The following is a 15,642-nucleotide window of genomic DNA, read 5'->3' as shown; positions in this document are numbered from 1 at the left end:
CCTAGGGAGAGCAGACACTGGTTCTTGGACCACTCTTTAAATCATGTTACTATATCAATATAAAATTTCTAATATAGTGTAGTTAAGTAAGGCAATGTCCTTACTCTTAGAAGTTACATGCCAAAAAACCTAAGGGTGAAATACTTGGTGTCTGCAGTCTACTTTCAAATTCCTCAGAAAAAAAGTTTATATAGAGTAATGGAGCAAATTTGAAAAGTGTTAACAATTGATGAAACTAGGTAAACTGAAGAATCAAGTGCTCATTGTATTACGCTTTTACAACTTTACTGTACGTTTGAAGCATCTCAAAAACAGTTGGGGGAAATGCTCACAATCTAGAACGGAAAATAGTTACAGTAAAACAGAAAGTATAGAGTTGTACAGTGAACCACCAGTACAAAGAGGAGCACCCAGGAGGGAACCCCCAATGGCCAGAGAGTCCTCACTGAGGATCTGATGTACTGGGAGGGAGGGAGGGCAGTTGTTTCAGTTTGTGCAAAGGGACCAGAGAACTTTGGCACCTTCCAAGAACCACAAGTGTGAATGAAAAATATAAGACAGATAGTGAAATGGCAGAAGATAAGGCTAAAAGACAAGCAAAGAAATTAAGAAGGTACTGGAGGTTTTCTTAACTTGAAAATACCATTCTATAATACTTGGGAAATCCTGAAATACACACCCCGCCCCAGAAAAAACCCTCAAAGACAAAGGAGAAAACCCCACCTCTTACAGTAACCATAGTAAAGACCAAAAGTCAAAAACAAGTGCCTTCCTGGCCAGAGCAGCACTTTCCCAATCTAAAGGACTTCACGCACATGACCGCAGAGCTCAGTTCCTTAAACCCCACAAGGCCCGAGCCAAGCATTTTCCTCCCCATCTATTCCCCCTTGGCCTTCCTCATCTCCACCTACCAAAGCTCCACCAAACCAGGTCCCCTAGAAGGAGCCTCTAGGCCCTTTTCCTCCTCTTCCCTCCCCTCCTCTGCATCTTAGTAAATATCTCACTCTAACCCTTCCCATTCTCAGGAGTCTTCTCATTTCCAATCACCCTCCAGACAGCCCCAGTTATCACTGTCATGGAATCTCTCCTCTGAAAAGAACTTGGCATTGCTTCCCCACCACAGGCAGGATGAAGCAGAAATTCCTACAAACCTTACTCACAATGGCCTGCCAACCTCATCACCTGCCTCTACTCCAAACTCTTCTCCAGATAGTATATGTCTCCAGACCTTTATATAACCCCTATCCTCTGCCCCAGAGCACCCCTCCAGACTCTTCCATCTTCCTTCAAGGCTCACACAAATGTCCTCTGCTTTCATAGAAAGAGCTGTTCCCTCTTTTCTGGGTTCCCCCATCACTTTACAAGCATCTCTATTTCAGCACTTGCCACATAGCACGATATCAGTGTTTCCATCTCCCATAAAGCTGAGAGCTCCTTTGAGTACAGAGATCATGCCTTTTTTGAGCATGATAACTTTCATCTAACAACATTCTATAAATGATTAACTGAACTGGCTCCACTGTTTTTAGATTTCATCTAGCAACACCGATGTGTGTGCAAAGGACTAAGAAATCTCTCTCCCGTTATAGATTAGCAAAAAAAAAAAAAAAAAACCAGGCAGGCTTAATAAATGCATTGTATTTAACTAAACCCTTCCCCCTGCAATTGAGATACAGCAAACTAAACACGACCTTAGACCCGAACTCAATAAAGATACCTAGAAAACATTACCTCTTTCACAGGTCTTAATGACATCAAAGAAGCTTAAATTTCTCTCAAGGGTTGCCATCTTCCATTTCCTTGAGTTTTTTCCCCTCCTCCCAAGGGATCAAGCTCACATTTCACTTATCCACTTCTGTGCCAAATGACAGGTTTCTAAAGATACACTTCAAAGTCAGTCCAGAGCTTTTCTGAGAACATGATGACCCCAGGTCCAAGGAAGCAAGAAAATGATAGCAGATGATTATAAGAAACCTTTGCCAATTTAGAGATCTCCAGGAACAGAAAACCCCCAAGAACACTGACTCGTCAGTAATAATAACCTACCCTTTCAGCTCTGCTTTATTCAGTGCGCTATCATTTTTCACAAACCATGATTAAGAGTCTAGATTAATACTGAAATATTTAACATAATGAAATATTCAACATACCATGAGAAAATAGTAACAATGCATCTTTGCTTGGAAACAAAGCATGTATCGGAGTTGCACAGGGCAAATGGACTACTAGCAAAGGCTCCTATCCTTCATGTAACTTGAAATGGGCCACAGTGAATGCATTTTCTGAGTTATGATAGCACTTTCAGTTTCAAGAACAGCCTGCAGTCTAACCTAATAAACCAGTACATGTAATCTGATAATTAACCAGGCTTTCAACACACTCTTCAAATCATAATAAAATAAAACAAAATAAAACAAATAAAATAAAACATAATAAAATAAAACAGCAATAAAACATTTTCAAAATACAACTGATGAGCCACTTACTTATGACAGTATTTAATAATGAAATCTCAGAACAAGAAAAAGAAGGAAATCCACAGCTCAATATAATGAAATGGAATAGACAAAATGAAGTAATCCAGAAAAGAACTACCCTTTAAATTAGCAATTAAAGAATTACATCAGTTATCTAACATTAAGATTAAATTGGATTAAATTACTTCATCACAAAAATTAAATGCAAATGATAAATTTTTGCTTCTGTAAAGCCCTCAAAGTTTTTTTTTTTTTTAATTCTTACAGATGATGGTGGGAATGTAAGTTGGTACAGCCACTATGGAAAACAGTATGGAGGCTCCTCAGAAAACTAAAAATAAAATTACCATATGATCCAGCAATCCCACTCCTGGGAATATACCCAGATAAAACTATAATTCAAAAAGATAGGGACTTCCCTGGTGGTTCAGTGGTTAAGACTCCGTGCTGCCAATGCAGGTGGCGCAGGTTCCATCCCTGGTCCGAGGACTAAGATCCCACATGCCATGTGGAGTGGCCAAAAAGATTTTTAAAAATTAAAAAAAAAAGATACATGCATCCCTATGTTCATAGCAGCACTGTTTACAATAGCCAAAACATGGCAACAACCTAAACGTCCATCAACAGGTGAATGGATAAAGATGTGGTACATACTCAGCCATAAAAAGAAACAAAATTGAGTTATTTGTAGTGAGGTGGATGGACCTAGAGTCTGTCATACAGAGTAAAGTAAGTCAGAAAGAGAAAAACAAATACCGTATGCTAACACATGCATATGGAATCTAAGAAAAAAAAAAGTTCATGAAGAACCTAGGGGCAAGATGGGAATAAAGACACAGACCTACTAGAGAATGGACTTGAGGATATGGGGAGAGGGAAGGGTAAGCTGTGAGAAAGTAAGAGAGTGGCATGGACATATATACGCTACCAAATGTAAAATAGATAGCTAGTGGGAAGCAGCCGCATAGCACAGGGAGATCAGCTTGGTGCTTTGTGACCACCTAGAGGGGTGGGATAGGGAGGGTGGGAGGGAGGGAGACGCAAGAGGGAAGAGATATGGGAACATATGTATAACTGATTCACTTTGTTATACAGCAGAAACGAACACACCACTGTAAAGCAATTATACTCCAAAGACGATGTTAAAAAAAAAAAAAAAAAAAAAACACCTCTGAATGGAAGCATTGGGTTTAATCAGTTCTGAACTTGAACAGTCTCTTTGTTTCTCTGTACCACTAGAAAGAGTGGTGTGTTTAGCAAATATTGTTAATGTGCCTGAAGTCTACCTTCAAAGTCTCTACAGAGGTTTAACTGTATATAAGCCAAGGGTCACCCTTAGGGTTCTGGTTTTAACCATTTTATAAAACTAAGATTGTAGTGTCCTCTGTATTCCTTTAGCATTATCTAAATAAAGTTCTAACTAATATTCCCAAATGTTATGTTATCTTACAGGTGAAGGGCAATCACAGGTTTAAATGAAGACAAACTGTAACCATGCAGGCCGTTCTTTTTTTTTTTTTTTTTTTTTTTTGCGGTATGCGGGCCTCTCACTGTTGTGGCCTCTCCCGTTGCGGAGCACAGGTTGTGCTCCGGACGCGCAGGCTCAGCAGCCATGGCTCACGGGCCTAGCCGCTCCGCGGCATGTGGGATCCTCCCGGACCAGGGCACGAACCCGTGTCCCCAGCATCAGCAGGCGGACTTTCAACCGCTGCGCCATCAGGGAAGCCCCTGCAGGCCGTTCTTGTGTCGGAAATGTAACTGTTAAAATTATCTCAGTAAAGTTTCGCAGTTTTGTCCCAAAAAAAAAAAAAAAAAAAGTGGTACACATATACAATGGCATACTACTCAGCCATTAAAAAAGAATGAAATAATGCCATTTGCAGCAACATGGATGTAACAAGAGATTATCATACTAAGTGAAGTAAGTAAGAAAGAGAAAGACAAATACCGTATGATATCACTTATATGTGGAATCTAAAATATGGCACAAATGAACCTACCTACAAAACAGAAACAGAATCACAGACATAGAGAACAAACTTGTGGTTGCCCAGGGGAAGGTGAGGAGGGAGAGGGATGAACTGGGAGTTTGGGGTTCGTAGATGCAAACTATTACATTTAGAATGGATAAACAACAAGGTCCTAAGGTATAGCACAGGGAAATACATTCAATATTCTGTGATAAACCATAATGGAAAAGAATATTTTTAAAAATGCAAAAAAATTCTTACAGCTGAAAATTACAACTTCCACAATAAAATTCCCTCTCTTCTTTTACTACAATGGGACCACTGAACAGATGACAAGAAATTTTAAAAATCTAATCACACTACTCATACAATACTTGTTCCAAATGATCAAATCTTTGTTACAAATATTTAGAATAACACTCAAAGTTGCCTTGCAAACTGTATTTACCTTACATGCATTGCTCCAAACTTGCAGCCAGTGAAAAAGCACAAATTAAATCCCAATCAAAAGGGGGTTTGATAGATGACAGCCCATCAACAAGTAAATAGAAATGTATGGTAATTTCAAGCTCCATTAGAAATGGAGTTGGTGGTATGCTTGCACACAGAGAAAGTTTGATAGTTATAAAAAAAAAACTCAAGGGGAAAATAATGAACATTTAGAGGCTCCAACAGAGAAAGGGCAATGCTGAAGTTTTATTTTGAAGCACGGTTATTTCTGCACACTCTGAACTTTCAATAATGGATAAATTTAGTATAGTGCTCTTGCAAGTGAACAAAACAGCATGAGACAGGGCAAGTAAAGCCAAACTGTTCACCTCCCTACACAGTTCGGCCCATTCAGCCCAGGACCACAACATGGGGGGCTGAGCTGACCACCACACTGCACAAGCAACAAATACCACCTTCAATGTCTGGAAGCAAGCACAGTGGCACCTAGGCAAATTTTAGGAACTGTTGCTCTGTGAGACTCTCCGTAATGCCTGATGTGTTTAACTTTTTTCTTAAGAGAAAACAGAAGGTACTAATAAGACAAATCCTCCAACACATAAGGTATAGCCAAAATTCCTTAATACTTCTAAGTGTGTGGCTTCACAGTCCCTCAAGGGGAAAAAATGATTTGGGCTGGGAAAGCAGAAAGGATAATTGATTTCATGTTTTTCACTATTTTGTTTATCTCTATACAGAAGGTCAAACTTGCAAAATACATATTTTTTGAATGAATTTATTATTACCTGTTTATTTTTTCACTTTTTATATGCAGTAAAATTCACTCTAGTATACTATTCTACGACTTTTGACAAACTCAGTTGTGTAATCATTTCCATAATAAAGAGATAGAACAGTTTAAAGAATTTATTTTATTTTCACAACAGCACACACATACAACTAAACCATAGACCCTAACTGTACAAAAGATTATTCACTTCAAGAGCAAATTTGGCATCAAATTACTGCAAAGCTACTGTAACCAAAACAGTATGGTACTGGCATAAAGACAGACACAGAGATCAATAGAACAAAACAGAGAACCCAGAAACAAATCCTTTCATGGTCAAATGATTTTCGACAAGGTGTCAAAACCACTCAATGAGGAAAGGACAGTCTTTTCAATAAGTGGGGCTGAGAAAACTAGATATCCACCTGTAAAACAATGAACATGGACTCTTACCTAATATCATATATAATAATTAACTCAAAATGGATCAAACATCTAAATGTAAGAGCTAAAACTATAAAACTCTTAGGAAAAAAAAAAATCACAGGGGGACTTCCCTGGTGGCACAGTGGTTAAGAATCCACCTGCCAATGCAGGGGACACGGGTTCGATCCCTGGTCCAGGAAGATCCCACATGCTGCGGAGCAACTAAACCCGTGTGCCACAACTACTGAGCCTGCCCTCTAGAGCCCGCAAGCCACAACTACTGAGCCCGCGTGTCACAACTACTGAAGCCCACTCACCTAGAGCTGGTTCTCCGCAACAAGAGAAGCCACCGCAATGAGAAGCCCACACACCACAATGAAGAGTAGCCCCCACTCGCCACAACTAGAGAAAGCCCATGTGCAGCAACGAAGACCCAATGCAGCCAAAAATAAATAAATAAATATTTTAAAAATCACAGGGCAAAAGTTTCATGACATTGGACTTAGTAATGATTTCTTGGATATGACACCAAAGGCACAGGTAACAAAAGAAAAAAAGAGATAAACTTCATCAAAATAAAAACCTGTGTGTACCAAAGGACATTATGAACAGAGTGAAAAGGCAATCCAGACAACAGAAGAAAATAACTGCAAAGCATATATGTGAAAAGAGATTAGTATCCAGAATATATAGAAAACTAAAACTCAACCAAAAAAAAAACCAACTCAATGATGTGCAACACACTTGAATAGACATTTCTCCAGAGATATACAAATGGCCAATAAACCCATGAGAAGATACTCAATATCACTAATCATTTGGGGAATGCACATCAAAACTATAATGAGATACCATCTCACATTCATTAAGATGGTGGCTACTATCAAAAAAAAAAAAGAAAATAACAAGTGTTGGTAAGGATGTGGAGAAATAAGAACCCTTGTGCCCTGCTGGTTGGAATGCAAAATGGTACAGCCACTGTGGAAGACAGTATGGCAGTTTCTCAAAAAGTTAAAAATAAACTTACCATATAATCCCGCAATTCCACTTCTGGGTATATATCCAAAAGAACTGAAAACAGTGTCTCGAAGAGATATTTGTATACCCATGTTCATAGCAGTACTATTCACAGCAGAACTATCCAAATGCTTACTAGCAAATGAATGGATAAGCAAACTAGGATATATATAAAATATTATTCAGTCTTAAAAAGGGAAGGAAATTCTGATATATGCTACAACATGGATGGACCCTGAGGACATTATGCTAAGTAACATAAGCTAGTCACAAAAAGATTAAGATTCCACTTATATGAGTTACCTAGAGTAGTCAAAGAGACAGAAAGAAAGGTGATTGCCAGGAGCTGGGGTAAGGGGGTAATGGGGACTTGAAGTTTAATGGGTATAGTTTTAATTTTACAACATTAAAAGACCTCTGGAGATAAATGGTGGTGATGACTGCACAATATGAATGTACTTAATACCACTGAACTATACATTTAAAAATGGTTATGTTGGTAAATTTTGTTATGTGTATTTTACAATTTTTTAATTTAAGAAAAAAAAAGGAAGGGAAGAATATTCTGACACATGCTACAACATAGATGAACCTCAAAGGTTAAGTGAAATAAGCCAGACACAATAGGACAAATATATGATTCCACTTATATGAGGTACCTAGAATAGGCAAATTCATAAAGAAAAAAAGTAGATAAGAGGTTACCAGGGGCTCGGGAGAGGGCAGGATGGGGAGTTACTGTTAAATGAGTAGAGTTCCTGTTTAGAATGATGGAAAAGTTCTAAAATGGATGGTGATGATGGTTGCACAACATTGTAAATGCACTTAATGCTTAAAAATAGTGAAAATGGTAAATTTTATGTTATGTATATTTAACCCCAATTTAAAAACATTATTTTAAGAGTAGCAAATCTTTTCCCCTAGGAATTCCACTTCTAAGAAGTTTCCCTTAAGAAGTAAGGACAGGCAAAAGATTCAGCTACAAATTAAAGCAGCTCTGGAAGCAAGTGAAATGTCCAACAGAGGACTGATTAAAGAAGCTATATTGGAACAGTAGGGGATCATTAATATGCTATGTTAACACTGTGAGATTAACCATATTTCATCCATTCTAAAGCATACATATTTCACATCTTTAAGTCTCTAAAATTTGGATGTCTTACAATTGATGGCATTTCCTAGTTTACTTGGCAGTGTTTATTTTCTTAGTGGTACATAAAGGTTAATCTTAATGCTACTATTAATAGGGGAAATGTTCAAGTATGATAAATGGACAGCAGATTACAATAGAGCAAATAAAGTAAAATCTAGTTTTTATCAAAGTTATACATAGTCAATACACATACCTAGAAAAAAATATCACAGGATGTACACCAAAATGTTAACAGTGTTTATATCTCTAGGTGATATAAATATGAATTTTTTAAATAAAGTTGTTGACTTTTTTTGTTATTGTTTTTAATCTTTCAGCCGTGCCACGCAGCACATGGGATCTTATTCCCTGGGCAGGGATCAAACTCTCGCCCCCTGCATTGGAAGTGCGGAGTCTTAACCACTGGACCGCCAGGAAGTCTCAGTGGTTTTATTTTTTTAAAAAACTTAAATAAACTGGATGTAAAGCCATGCTGCCTCCACCCCCATATCAATCTGGCACAATCCTATATATAGCATAAGTATATCTACTCATATTAGATATGAGTCAGGTATCACAAAAGACTAAAAGATACAAAAGAATATAATTGCCTTGAAGGAGCTCAGCATGTAACAAAAGAATTTATGGTCCACAAGAGTCTTTACGAAGGTAAATCAGCAACTCAGTGCTATGTAAATAACTGAACTAGTCCACTGGTTTTACTGATAAGACAACTTAATATGAACCAAAACATGTCCTGCCCAGCAGTCCATAACTAAAGGAATAAATTAGCATTCTATCATGTTAGACATTAAAATAAATATCCTTTATAAGTCATCTTAGTCATTACATAGATGACAAAGTTCAAACTCTCCAACTGAGACTCATAAGATTAAAAAACCCTAAAAGCAGGTTAACATCATAAATCATCAGATAATAGACACATAATCAATGACAAATTAGCAACAGCAGGAAACCACTTACCATACAATTATTGTTTGCTATGACATTTTAAGAACTACATTTAAAAAAAATTCTTTCCAGAAGTTGGCTACAATAAAAACTTTAGTTCCTGCCCTCAAAGTAGACATAGCTCAGCTGGGGTGGGGGTGGGGAGAGACACACAGGGAAAAGCTCTATGACACTGTATTTGGCAATGACTTCTTAGAAGATACCAAAAGCATGAGCAACAAAAGAAAAAACAAATAAATGGGACTTGATCAAAATTTAAAGCTTTTTAACATCAAAGGACATATCAACAGGGTAAAACTGAGAGAAAATATTACAAGTCCTCCATCTAATAAGTGATTAACAGCCAGAATGTACAAAGAAGTCCTATAACTCAACAACAAAAAAACCCCAAACGATTAAAATGGCCAAAGGACGTGAACAGACATTTCTTCAAAGAAAATAAACAAATGGCCAATAATCACAAGAAAAATGCTCAACAACACTAAACATTAGAGAAATGCAAATCAAAACCACAATGAAACATCAACTCACATCCATTAGGATGACTATTATTAAAAAGTAAATAATTTTTTTTTAATTAAAAAACAGAAAATAACAAGCGTTGGTGAAAATGTGAAGAACATGGAACACTTTCACATTGCTGTTAGGAATGTGAAGTAACATAGCTACTGTGGAAAACAGTACGGCAGTTCCTCAAAAATCTAAGTGTAGAATTACCATACCAAATGACCCAGAAATTCCACTTCTGGGTATATACCCAAAAGAGCTGAAAGCAGTGACACAAACACATAGTTGCACATCGATGTTCACAGCAGCATTATCCACAATGGCCAAAATATGGAGGCAACCCAAGTGTTCATCAATAGATGAATGGATAATGGAATGTTACTCAACCTTAAAAAGGAAGGAAATTCTGACACATGCTACAACATGGGTGAACCCTGAAGGCATTATGCTAAGTAAAATAAGCCAGGTACTTAACACAGTTAAGTTAATAATTCAAAGTGACAGAAAGTACAATGGTGGTTGCCCTTGGGCTGGGGGGAGAGGAAATGGAGAGTTATTGTTTAATGGATATGGAGTTTCAGTTTAGGACAATGAAAATTTTTTCTGGATATGGACAGCAGTAGTGGTTACACAACAATGTGAATGTACTTAATGCCACTGAAGTGTACACATAAAGATAATTTAAATGGTAAGTTTTGTTATGTATATTTTAAAAACTAATGAGAATGTCATAATCAGGTGCAAATTTTAGAATTTCAGATAAGTTAAAGATCACTTTCAGCAACGATGATCAATGTGTCAATAGAAAAACCATATCAATCAGCCTTCGGATGGATAGCATTTGTATCAGAGAAGGATGGAGTATTCCAGAACAAATGCCTGGCAGATGCAGAGACATGTAGCAACAATTCACAATAGAAAATAAGGCTGAAAAATAAGTTAGGGCCAGGACTTAGAAGGTGCTGAATGCCTATCTAAGATTCTGACTAGTGCAACAACAAGATAGCAGTACATTTCCCAAAAGAAGAATGAGTACTGCTTATGTGTAAAAGACTGAATGGTGGAGGGGAAGATAGTAAGAAATTCAACTAACTTCAGCAAACACTTACAGAGCAACAGTGTTCCAAATTCTCAGATTATAAAAACTGAAGGGAGAGGAGGGGTGGGTAGTGACTGCAAAGAGATTTCCAGAGTACTGGTAATTTTCTGTTTCTGGATCTGGATGGTGTCTATGGGTGGTGTTCACTCAAATAATTCATTAGACAGGTACTGTTATAATTTGAATACTTTTCTACATGTACGTTATACTTTAAGTTTTTAAAGTTTTATTAAAAATAAAGGCTAAGACCCAACTTCTAAGAAACCCCCAGCTGAGAGGAAGTAATCCATAAAAATATTTACCAAATGACGTAAAAGATGTAACCACAGAATATGTACAAGGTACCCAAGAAGCACTGAGATCCAAGAGAAAACCCAGAGGCACTAACGTCTAAGGTGAGTTTTAAAGAATAAACAAGTTTGTCAGATGGATGAGAAAAACAGTGCTCTAGGCAAAGGAAAAAATATGAAAAAGGCACCAAAGCAAACAATAGAACAATTTATCCAGAGAACTACAAGTAGTTTTGATAGTTCAAAGATAAGAAGATAATCTAGAGTGGAAGCAGAGAGAAGGGAAAACAGGAATTTATGTAAGAGGAAGACCAGATGTAAAGGATTTCATCTGATTAGATCTCGGTGGAAAGGAATAAGAATGGAATGAGGATGGTTCTCAATTTGCCCATAACAGCAACTTGGTCATCAAGGCCCTCCATAATCTGACTGTTGCCTCATCTGTCATAGTTCCAACCACAAGCCAGGCTCCAGACAGAAAAAACTCCTTCCTCCTTCATTCAACGTGCATCTAATTTTTTCTTTAATCTCCAGGCCAGGTACCATGCCGAAGGCTAAGGCTCACTTCCTAGCGGGAAAGGCAAACAGGGATATCAATAACAAGGTACAGTACAGTGGAGTACACCAGCTAGTGGGAAGAAGTTTGCTACCAGAAAGGAAAGTGCTAGCTTGAGCCTTGTGATAGGACTAAGAGCTCGTTATAAAAGTGATGGAGGGCCTCCCTGGTGGCGCAGTGGTTGAGAGTCCGCCTGCCGATGCAGGGGATACGGGTTCGTGCCCCGGTCTGGGAGGATCCCATATGCCGCGGAGCGGCTGGGCCCGTGAGCCATGGCCGCTGAGCCTGCGCATCCGGAGCCTGTGCTCCGCAACGGGAGAGGCCACAACAGTGAGAGGCCCGCATACCGCAAAAAAAAAAAAAAAAAAAAAAAAAGTGATGGAATACAAATTGGGGGAGTGGGGGAGAACAAGGTGCGTCACTGAGCAAACAACAAAACAACAGTAAAAGATTATCCGAGGCCCCTACATCCAATTTATATGTAAGGCCTATCTCATTTCTCCAAAATACAGCTCTCTTTATCCCACCACCTTCACTCCCACCATCTTCCTAGCTCAACTCCCTACTTCCACTTGTACACATATACAAGCCTTGCAAGCACTAGCAGGAGCAATCTTCTTAAAAAGGAAATCAGGGCCTCCCTGGTGGCGCAGTGGTTAAGAGTCCGCCTGCCGATGCAGGGGATACGGGTTCGTGCCCCGGTCTGGGAGGATCCCATATGCCGCGGAGCGGCTGGGCCCGTGAGCCATGGCCGCTGGGCCTGCGCATCCGGAGCCTGTGCTCCGCAACGGGAGAGGCCACAACAGTGAGAGGCCTGCATACCGCAAAAAGAAAAAAAAAAAAAAAGGAAATCAGATCATGAAACTTCCTACAATGGCTTCTTACAGCTCTTAGAAGAAAATCCAAACATGTGACGTGGAGTTTCCTGGGAATCTCACGTTAAGGCCTTCTCCCCATCCTAAAAGTATTCAAGCTACACAAGTCTTCTCTTAGGTCTCTAAACACATGGAGTTCTCTCCTGTCTCAGGACCCTTATTTACACAAGCAGAATATCCTGTTCCCTCTGTCTAGATCTTCATCAGCACACAAACCACTACCCCCAACAACCAGGTCTGTCTGTCACGTCTCACACCACTGCTACTTTCTCAAAGAAATCCCAGGACTCTGCCAGTTACTGCCTATCTCTACATCTGGTTTAGGTCTAAAGAAGAAAAATGTTTCTCATTTTGGTCCTCTTGAGTTTTTTTGGTTTTTTTGTTTTTGTTTTCTTTTTGTCTGCGTTGGGTCTTCCTTGCTGCGTGTGAGCTTTCTCTAGTTGCGGCTCATTGCGGTGTGCCGGCTTCTCATTGCAGTGGCTTCTCTTGTTGCAGAGCACGGGCTCTAGGCGCACAGGCTTCAGTAGTTGTGGCACGTGGGCTCAGGAGTTGCGGCGCATGGGCTTAGCAGCTCCGCAGCATGTGGGATCTTCCTGGACCAGGGCTCGAAACCCGTGTCCCCTGCACTGGCAGGTGGATTCTTAACCACTGCGCCACCAGGGAAGCCCAGTCCTCTTGAGTTTGAGATGCCCCTGGGGGCACCCAAGCAGCTCTCCAGTGCACAGGTGACCATGTGGATGAGGTGAAACATCTGCACTCAAAATAGAAGCTTCCACTTTAGCACAAGTATCGGACTTTAGCATAAGTTTGATGGCAGGGAGACTGCACAGAGAACGGATTCTCAACTTGGAGGGGGAGGGCACCCCTGATCTCTTCAGTCACCATAGGAACGAGATGTTACTGATGGAAGGAGGGTGATACCACATCAACGCTGTGAAAGACTGAGATATGCTGGACAGAATCCTGGATATGAGTGTACTGAACAACAACAAGAAGAAGACTGAGAAACAAGAGCCAAAACTGTAAGGAAAACCAGGAGAGATTTACATCACAATTCCACAAACTCCTTCGCCCTTTTATGCTTCCTCCCTACCAAACCCTACTCCTGTTTCATCCAGTTCAAATGCCGTCCCCTCCTGGAAGCATTAGCCCCCACTCCACATCTCCACCAGTTTTTATCATTATTATTATGTAAGACTGACCCATGCACAAGTTTCTCAGCAGTAGTGTTACGGTACTAAACGCCATCAGCCTTGTACTACACCTGGGGTGTGTGTGTCTCTTCCTTATTACAACTGTGAGCTCTTGGGGGCAGAGACCATTTCTTAATCAACTGTGGTCCCTTAAGAAAGTGGATAAATTATTTTTTAACTTGGTAAAATTCAAAAAGGGTAAATAATTGCGCAGAGGCTATGGATAATTTCTCAACCCCTCCCTCTTGTAAAATAAAATAACACATCTTAATTTGATTTATAAATTCATACTTTCCCAAAGTAACATACACCTGTACAGTCTTTAAGAATCACTGCTCAACAAAATATCCTCTCATCGAAATGCCTTTCCTGTTGCAACAATACAGTGGTGTAATCATTTCCTTCATCATAAACACGAAATGCCCTTAATTTAGTTGGAGACTTAACATATCTTACTCTTTTCTAAACTATCCTAAGTTTTGTATAAAACAGGTGTTTGTATAAAACACACCAAAAAAAATGTTACAAAGACGCGGGAGTACATAAGAGGTTGTCAGTCCTGGATCTGAGCCAACTGCCGCCTGCATTATTGGGAAGCCATTCCTGCCAAGCCAAGGTTAGGCATTCAGTCAACATTTTTTTCAACAAGCGCTTCGCACACGCACACTCCTTTAAAAGTCAACAACAACAACAAAAAGGTTCCAAGGACATTCGTGAAAACTAGTACTAATCAGTGTTAGGTGCGTCCAATTAACCAGCACAAGAAGTCTGAGTAATTTCACAACAAAGGTTAACACGGTGCACGCCAGAAGTCCACACGGGCGTGGCTGCCCTTCCCAACCAGACTGTGTCAGAGAAAAGGGCCACTCAAACTTTCACATACGCTCGGGCCGGGAATGCGGGGCTGCGGGCCCAGCAAACGTCCTGTCCACCTGACCAGGAAGTTTCGGTGGCGGTGGCGGGGGTGCGACCACAGAAACCACAAACCACACGTACTTCAATGGAAAACTCAACTCCCGGACCCGCCCGCACCTGGAACAACGCGCCGACTCTTCCCCACAAGGAAGGCGGCCGAAGGGGCCCAGCGCGGGCCTGGCGCGCGCACCAAGCCCACTTGAACAAAGTTTAGAAACCGGGAGAAACTTTCAAGTGAGGAAGCGCCGCGGCGGCGCGGGGCCGGCGGCTCGCCCTGCTCCAGCCGCCGCGGCCCCTCAACTTCTCGAGCGCCAGGAAACGCCGGCCCCGCACGGCCAGGGCCCAGGCCCGGGGCGCCGCCGGGGAAGCGGGCCGGAGGCCGCACCAGCGCCCGCCCGGAGCCTGATTCCGGGCGGGGTCGTGGAGGTGACCGCACCCGGCCCGCCCACCCGAGGAGCCCCTTCGGCCCGGCTGGGGAGCCCGCACCCGCACGAAGACAATTACCTGCGACGAGCTCGGCGAGTGCAGCAAGATTCCCGAAGCCCGAAGCCGACTGCCGCCGCTTTGTCTCCGCCTGTCCGGCTCCGAGGAGGAAATGGGCCGCCCGGAGCCCCCGGCCCCGCCCGCCCTTCCCAGCACCTCCCTCCGGCGCGCTCTTCCCGGCACCTCCCACTGCAGCCCAGCTTTCCCGCTCCTCGATTTGGAGAGAGCCCTCGACCAAAGAGCCTGGCAGTGCCAGGCCTGGACCCCCAACAGGACCTCTTGCTCTCCGCCCCTCACCCCTGAGTTACTTAATCCCAGGCCCCTAGTGATCTAGGGATGGGAGTGACCCCCCCCCGCCGCCCGAGAGGAAGGAGGAGCGCTGACTCCTGGAACAGCCCGCGAGCCGGGGAGGGCAGGTGAGTCACCGCTCCGCGCACAGGTGAGTCTCCGGGCGCGGCCTGCTCAAGCCCCACCCCCCGCTGGTGCCTCAGGGAACGGGTTGAGTCGACGC

General features: G+C 41.5%; 1 protein-coding gene across 1 annotated transcript in view; it reads right to left on the bottom strand.

Annotated features, from left to right (window-relative positions):
* CTNNA1 (catenin alpha 1) overlaps positions 1–15,262 on the bottom strand; it is a 175,822-nt gene extending 160,560 nt beyond the window's left edge. Inside the window, exon 1 of the mRNA XM_060093424.1 lies at positions 15,153–15,262. The gene's annotated coding sequence lies outside the window, so the exon portion shown is untranslated. The remainder of the gene's footprint in view (positions 1–15,152) is intronic.
* Between the last annotated feature and the right edge of the window lie 380 nt (positions 15,263–15,642).

Source organism: Mesoplodon densirostris, chromosome 3, assembly GCF_025265405.1.
Source record: "Mesoplodon densirostris isolate mMesDen1 chromosome 3, mMesDen1 primary haplotype, whole genome shotgun sequence".
Lineage (NCBI taxonomy): Eukaryota > Metazoa > Chordata > Mammalia > Artiodactyla > Ziphiidae > Mesoplodon > Mesoplodon densirostris.
This window is presented reverse-complemented; position numbering and strand designations above follow the sequence as displayed.